Genomic DNA, 8,672 nt, shown 5'->3' on the forward strand with positions numbered 1-8,672 from the left:
TTTCACTTTTATAACACACATATTTTTAAAGGTCATTGAAAGTCAGGGCCCTCTAGAGGGAGGAGTGGAGGTATTGCTTCAAAATACCTTCCCAGGACATACTTTAGTCTGTAGATTCATCCCTGAAAGTTTCATTTTCCTAACCTAAACCCTTTCCGAGATAGCAAGAAGTCAATTAACTAGAATTTTACCCTCATTTTGAGTAGTAGTACCTGAACACTAACATCCAACTCTAAGTTTTAACATCATTTACTAAAGAGGTGTAGGCTTAACAGACACCATCAGTTTATTTCGAAAAAGTGAAATTAGCAACCTAATCTTTCCCTTTAAAAAAATTAAGAAATGATAAACTCTAAAAGACAAGGTAGAACAAGCATTCAACTTACAAAATGGGAATATTAAGAATATGGCATGCCCTAACCTCCCCCCATCTTTCTTCCAAAAATTATGATGTTGCTGCTGCGAGTGTTTCCAGTTCGCAGGATTTGGAATTCGGTGTGGCGTACCTAAAATTCGGTAGAAAATGGGTAGATGACGTCCCGCTATCGGTAGAAAAATCAGTAGGGAATTTCTAGACATGACCAAACCCTCTAAGTGCATGTTAAATTTGCAAAAATGCTCAATTTTCTGCTGAAGTCCCAGATCAATTTAGAATTAAACCATTCTACAACGGTCTATCGACTTTCGATTGATCATACGACGATTTAAAGCAATATTTTCTTTAAAACTGCAAAAGAGTAATGAGGTGTTGTTTGATCTCGTGTTAATAATGACGGTTACGAAATATTGCAGTCGTTGCAAATGCAGCATTTGCAGTGGTTCTTGTAAATCGCTAGTATACCAATATGGTATACTCTTGAAATAGCGGCGGTTCTAAAATATTGCAAAAGCGGCATTTGCAGTACATACTGCAATTCTGCAGCACCTGTGAATCTGACTGCTCACATAAAGAAAGAACTATTTTCATGTATTAATTAAATTGGCATTTGGTTTTTATATCTACGTTTGAACAAGGTATGTTTAGACACGAATATATTGCCTGACACGCGCGTAGACACACAAGCTAAGCTGGACGCGCATGAGAACAGGGCTTAAGAAATACACTTTCAATACACTCAATTATTATTGATTGAATCCTATTCTACATAATCAGATACTGCTCATCATAGTAAAGCACTTAAAATTGGACTTCAACAAATCAAATATTTGGTTAAAATGATTAAAGCAACTGATACGCATCTGCAAACGAAGGATACAAGCCTATGATCGCATCAGTAGAAAATGTTGATTTAATTCTAATCTATTGAATTCAGTACTTTTCATCACAATAAATCAATAAAGCATACTTTGGTCTTCAAACAATAATTTAGGAACAGTGGCAGTTTCAAATATCCAATGCAACTCAAAACTTATCACTAAATGCCATTTTTCTTGAGCTGGAATGAAGGGTTAGGTTAGCTTTCCATTTTTATTCTCGTTATTTGCCTGATACTGTGAAGTGTCTCTGGATAGTGACTTTTAGCACACATTCAAATTATGACACTGACGACTCTAACAAAACTTGGAGTTTTGACATTCTTCTTTGTTATCATTAATTTTTTACAAAATCAATACTGATATCGATCAATAACGCTGAATTATAGATAGAAAGTTATTATGATAATGGGAGCGTGGTCAATATTTTAAATATCGTCCTTTAACTGTCATTGTTCGCCACAAGTCTTTACAAATTTCACTAGCCAGTCTTACTTCCCTTCGTTTTTCTTCACGACTGGGACTTTTTCGTCGCTAAGACGTTGATTTTTGCGATTAGCCCCTTTTATGCCTTAATCTCTGATAATAGGAATCGGACATTTGGGGAGTAGTTTTATGCCTTTCGCTTGAAAAATTAATTTTGTCTATAGCTAAATCCATTAGTAAGAATGGCATTTTCTATATATATTCATTTATCTAAATTCTCAAACAAAAATATGTTGCAGCAAAAGCTTAAAAACATATTTTATCAGTGCGATTGTTAGTAACATCGAATCCCTCTACTGCAAAACAATTTTGTTAAGTAGGATGAATCTACTCTGCGTCACGTCTATGGGGTGTAAATCTAACTTACGCCTACTTCATGTCCGTGTTCCATAGTTCTAATACTTTCAAGCAGCCAATTTAACTAGACCAAAATGCTCGAAACATTTAGACAAAAACTGTGCGAACCTCTTCTAAATAAACTTTGCAGATGAACCTCTTTTTTATCTCCAAAAATTGTAAATTTAAATAGATGGTGAGTAAAGAACAAAAAATGATCTCGAGAGGACTTTGCTGCTAGTACCAGAGGGTTAATATATATTGATATCGGTTTTATGACTAGAGGTCTTATGAATGGATAGTAAAACTTAGAGTTTTAGAGATTTGCAGACAATGGGTTGCGGGATAATGAAGTTTGACTCCTTCACCTTAAAAAAATTGATTTGTTGAAAATATGACTGCAAACAAGGATCAATATCTGTGCGATGAAGAGGGTGCTTATTAGTTGAATCATTTTAGCAGACAAAAAGTGTAAAAACTGCTGTACATTATGAAGATAGTCTTAATAATGATATTTTGGCCAGCAGGGGAGTTTGAGCCTCTAAGCTCACGTACCTGACTGACGAAAGAGAGAGAAGTTTATTAATATTAAATAGAAGACAATACAAAATACAATTGAAAATCGAATTACAATACACTTAATTCCCCTCGAAAGGCTCCATGGGCAAGGATACAAGGGGGATAAGAAAAAAATAATATACAAGCAATAAATTCAATATAGGCAATATATTTATGGGGGATACAATATAAGCAACAAATAGGAGAAAAAACATAGAGAACATACCTGAGGCCTAGGAATCAAGTGCAGAGAAGACAACCACACACCACAAGCAGAACACAGGGGACATCAACTCTTCAGAGAAAAAAAAATATTATTCTATTTGATTCTTTATTAAATGATCCTTAAGAATCCTTTTAAAAGTCCCAAACGAGTTGTATATCTGCACTGAAGAAGTTAGTGAATTCCAGACCTGTTGACAAGCAATGCGGGAGTTAAAATATGATCGAATGGTAGGTGTAGGCGGAATGTAGAGACATATAGTTGTCTTATTTCAAGTTTATCTTATTTCAAAAGCAATCACGCACTACTTTTTATATCTATTACCTAACTTAAGCATAACAGTTCAAAATAGGGATGAAACCTTTTAATCGACAGTGAACAAATATAAAATTTTTTAACTGGATGTTTCGAACACTTATACAGTGTTCATCAAAAGCACTAAAACCTACTTCGAAATATCCTGTTAAAAAATTCAATATCTGTTAATTAAAACGTCGATTAAAATATACTTTTGTCATGGAAAGACAGTGTGGTCTTCGAAGTTATCTAATTATCTAACTTACAATTCCAAATTGGTTCTAACAATAAAATTCCAAATTGGACCAAAAATTCATATTTCAAATAAAAGAGCTTCCATTTCGGCGAAATTTCAGAGCAGATCAATGACATACTTACCATAATCAAAAACAGTCAACACTTCCAAAACAGACTTGACTCTAACAGATTTAATTCAAAAAATGTCCCGAAGAATACTGGTTTACTGTATTTAAATGGTAAGTGCCTGTACACCAAGCCAACATTTGATCTCAAAACAATCACATGGTGTCGTACGACAGATAACAGCTTTCAGGAGTACTTTTACAATTGGGGTCAGTCAGTTGGTTTTAAGATGCTCACAAGAGAGCAAGAGTTTTTGTTGTTTATCAGTGAAGCCTAGAGGCAAGCGCGAATATTTAATTACTTAGATTACATACAATCAGTACATTTTAGTAAAATATGACGAATTTTAAACGTAGTTTTTTAACTATAACCTGTTCTTTCTTCCGAATTTCAGACTGAGTTGAGACTTTTAGGATTTTTCTTTTGGGGGGGGGAAGGGATAATCGGTAAAGGGACTTGTAGATTATTTTTGGGAGATGAGAGAAAGCTATGTTTCGGCTCTCACGAAACAGTATGCGCTATGTTTTTTTTTCTTCTTTTTATGCCTGTCACCTGACAGGATCTTTTCCCTAGTCTTTTAGGAAACGTTATTGAACAATCCTTCATTTAGAATGAGTAATTTGCATACAGATCCAGGAAATAGCTAACAAAAACAGTTTGTTTCGATAAATTACTTTTGACGAAAGTAATTCAAAAATATATTCCAATCGAAAGGAGCGGAACTATCAAGGGAGGTAAAATGGGAAAAAAATTGCACTTTTAAATTGACAGTTTAAAGGAACCATATACCCATTTTAACTCTTTAAAATCTAAATAACAGAATTTGACACAAAAACTCTTTATTTAACAACTACTAAAGCGTTATACGATCAAAAGCTAATAACATAAACTATTAGAACACAAATAAACAGAAAACTGGAAAGTCTTCAGAAGAACAATGCAATCATTTTTAAATGTTTGTTTAATAGCCGATAATTTCAAAGCAGCTTCAATATACGTCTCTTGTCTGTAGGCGTACAAGGGGTGATATTATTTTGACTAATAAGCTCCTGAACTCTAGCTTTCTTTTAAATAAGCCATTTCAACTTGACCAGTTTGCAATAACTAGGGGGCATAGTCGAAAACCATATCAGAAGAGAGCTGCCACTAAACCACGCAATAGTTTCTTCACTAGCAGAATAGTGAGTTTGTGGAATTCACTCACCAAAGAAGCGGTCACTACCCCTAGTACTGATGCCTTTAAAAGTGCTGTTGATGGAGAATGGTCATCAAAGCTGTGGCGAACTGAGTGGGATGCTGTTGAGACGTCCAACCATCGTCATCATTAACCAGCGATTCTACAGGGTTTAATCATCATTTTGCTGGACAATGGGATTTAAGGTAATTTAAGGTAAAATATTCAGTGATACTCATTTTCCCTTGAGGGATTTAACCTGTAAGGTGTCATATTTGGTATCTTCCCTGTTGGATAAAGCGCATATATGTGAACCAAAATTTTCAATTTCTCCAACGGATCAGGGGTTGTTCAGACTAATATCAGGAGGAAACCTCCTCCTCCCCCCCCTTTGAGCACAAATTTCAATATAATCCAGAAATTCAACCAGATTTATTTTAAAAACAAAATTTAATTTAAGTCATTAGTAGTAGCAGTTAAAAATAATCTTTCTACAAAATTAAGTTTGCTAAAAGGGTTACAATTTGAATCTTTTTAACATACCTTAAACTAAATCCTAGGACTAATTTGATACTTCTAACACAATTGTTAGTCAATTTAAGCTTTTAAATTCTAGCAACAAATTCCTATTTCAGAGATCATACTTTCAGCAATGTCAGGAGGTACGGCGTATCCAGAATTGTTGTTACGGGAGGGGGTAATTTTTTTCAGGATGTGTTTAAAAAAAAAACTAAAACATCAACAATTGGTTTTATGGCTTTTAATTACAATTTTACGAGTCAGACAAAATTCAGGGAGGGGTTTCAACCCAAGAGCCCCCTCCCTCCTGGATTCAAATTAATATAATTAATGAAAGTAAAGAGATTGAAAAAAAAAAACAAGCAAATACGAAACAAGGGAAGCCATTAAATTTTTATCTATTGTTTTCGTGACAGAACTCCGGCAAAATATCGATAAATATAATCAAAACCACGGTTTATATAGGAACACAAAAGAATCACGAGGGAACACGAAACACTCGACTAACACTTTAAATCTCAGAGCCTAACTGTGGTTTAACTAAAATCCCTGTCTCTGAGGACAATTGAAGCCACCATTGACCAAGTGTAAAGGGCAAGGAAGAGTCAGCATGATCTAATTTTCACCCACAGAGGAGCCACATTAGTATTCAGAGTAGCCAGGTCAGAATTAGGCCTAAAAATAAGAAAGTAAGAATTAGGTCTAAAAAAAAGAAGTCAGAATTAGGTCTAAAAATAAACAAGTAAGCAGGAAGTCAGTTTCATATATTTTACGGAACTATGAAGAATTAAATAAATTTAATAATAAATTTCAAAAGGAGGTAGCAGGCCAGTTCACAACTCCTGTATAAAAACAGTCTAATATCACTACCAAACTCGCCTTGACCAGCCAATCTATAAATCCTAAATAAAATATATGTCAACGGGCATTAACCGCGAAAGGTATTTTATAAAGACATATATTACCCAAGGGATTTTTTTCTAGGCAGTTAGTTCATAAGCATTTATAGTAAAAATGAGAAACTAATATTTTTTAGTTGCTCGCCTCCCATCTTTTTATCCATGCACTGATACTTAAATTATTAGAACTAGGTCTAAAAATAAAAAGTAAGTATGAAGCCAATTTCATATATTTTATGGAACTGTGAAGAATTAAATAAACTTAATAATAAATTTTAAAAGGAGGTAGCATGCCAGTTCACGACTCCTGTTTAAAAACAGTCTAATATCATTACCAAACTCGCCTTGATCAACCAACTTATAAATTCCTAAATAAAATATGTGTCAACGGGCATTAACCACGATAGGTATTTTATAAAGACATTTATTGGTAGAAAAAATTAATTATTTTGGGAAAATCAACAGCTGAAAAACAGCAAAGGTTTAAAAAGGTCAAATTCAAATTCGAAGATGAATATAGTTTATTTTTTTTTTTTTTTACAGACCACCTGTACCTGTGGAACCAATTTCATCACCAGTACTCATTCCAATTGAAGCAGCACCGACACGACCACGATTTACTGTTGCACCCACACCACAACCGTCACCCCCAGTTCCTCAACAAGTTCAGTCTTTGCCATCCCACAGCCATCTTTACCTCCTGTTCCATTTGTATCACAATCACAACAGGCGGAACGAACAGGACAAATTCGAGATGGCGCTGAAGGTACTATAATAATATCAGAATTTGTCAAATTCATATGCTACCTTCCAATGTTTGATGTCTTAAAGGTTTATATGAAGCTTTAGTTAACACAAATGGGGGTGAAATTTTCTCTCCAAATGTCGATACGAAGAACCCTCAACATAAGTGCTGATAGTAAAGGCCTCAAAAACTGTGCTGTTTCAGTGTTTAGGACCTCCCCCATACGAGTCAAACAAAAATTTTGCAAGTATTCTAACCCCATAGCCCCCCCTGGATACAGCATTGTTACGACTGTTTCTCTTTTAGCTCGCTGATCATTAATAAACAAAACTGAGATAACTTTTTTTTCCTCTCACTCGTTGTCAAGGAGTGGACCTCCAAAGGAATTCTAGCAGAAGAAAAAAAACCACTTATGGTCCTAATTCTGCCATTTACATTTCCATTTTTAGTTTATTTTGCCGGATCCTTCTTACATGTAAGTCTTTGAATTTACCTCGTTACAACACTGTTCCTTTAAACTAGCTATAGCATTATCTAAGCTTTCGACTAATCATCAAGCGTTATGAGTTCTGAGTTCTGAGTTCTTTATTTAACATTAAAATCCATAAACAAAAAAATTACTTCAAGACAATCTCCCCCATAAGGCTCCATGGCCGGGAAAGAACAGGGGAGAAAAAAATACCAACAACAAAAAATATAAACAAAAACCAAAAATTGAGTCGCCCACCTTAATAATCTCCAAAAAATGACAAGCTAGGCAGGGAGTAGCACATGATTTCACCAACTCAATTAAATATCCAACTCAATCCAGAGACATCAACTCCAAGGGAAACCGGAATAAAAAATAAAGAAAAAAAAAAAAAAAAAAAAAAACAAACAAAATTATTTACTAGCTAGAAAATCTCTAACATAATTTTTGAACATACCAAACGAGTGGCAGCTTCGTACGAACTCTGGGAGTGTGTTCCAGATCCTGTTGCAAGCTGTCAGAGGGTTGAAGTCAGACCTCACTGACGGTGTGTGAAGAACCAGTAAATTGTTGGAACTGCGGAGATGATAAGTCGATTGATCAGAAACAAAAGATATATTATTACATAGGACAGCAGGAAGATGGCCGTGCAACTGTAAAAAAACGAAAGAAGAACAAGAAAGAAAATAGAGAGATTTCAAATCAAGCAAGGGTTTAAGTGAAAAACGGTTAGTTTCCTGAATAAGAGTCCTTGCTTTATCATAAAGTTTTGAAAGTGGCTTCAGAGACGAGGGAAAAGTTGACATCCAAATAACAGAACAATATGAAACATAAGACTGAACTAGGCTGCAGAACAAGAGTCTAAGAATCGACCCTGGAAATATATATTTGAGCTTTCTAAGGATTCCAAGACTCCTGGAGACTTTCATTTTAATCAGGTCAATATGATACTTGAACGAAAGATTTTCGCCAAGCAAGATGCCTAGGAATCGAACGTAACGATCCTTAGGTCTACTTAGAGAACCTCTTGATACATTTATTTCATTTAAATCAGGGCAAGCCTTTGAGACTCTGGAGAAAATGAGAAAACATGACTTTTCGACATTTAAGGCAAGATAATTTACATCAAACCACTGGATAACTCTTTCAAAAAGGGCTATCATCCTTGAACGAAGATCAGACTCAGTTCTACCAGTTGTGCCAAGAGTACTGTCATCAGCAAAAGCAATAAGTGTATCCGGTAAGGACAAACTCTTGTCACAGCTAGTAACGGATACTGGTTGACAAAGACGACAGCAAATGGTAGGTTTTAAATTTTTAACCTCATTAATCAGGTCATTGACGTAGAT

The 8,672-nt window shown here is 34.8% G+C and overlaps 1 long non-coding RNA gene across 1 annotated transcript; it reads right to left on the reverse strand.

Annotated features, from left to right (window-relative positions):
- Window positions 1–4,335: 4,335 nt before the first annotated feature.
- Window positions 4,336–8,286, reverse strand: LOC136042009 (uncharacterized). The gene is made up of 2 exons (XR_010621147.1): window positions 7,781–8,286; window positions 4,336–5,885 (listed from the first exon to the last, which is right to left on the reverse strand). It is a non-coding gene; the product is annotated as an uncharacterized LOC136042009 (long non-coding RNA).
- Between the last annotated feature and the right edge of the window lie 386 nt (window positions 8,287–8,672).

The sequence above is a fragment of the Artemia franciscana genome, unplaced genomic scaffold (genome assembly GCF_032884065.1).
Source record: "Artemia franciscana unplaced genomic scaffold, ASM3288406v1 PGA_scaffold_55, whole genome shotgun sequence".
Taxonomy (NCBI): Eukaryota; Metazoa; Arthropoda; class Branchiopoda; order Anostraca; family Artemiidae; genus Artemia; species Artemia franciscana.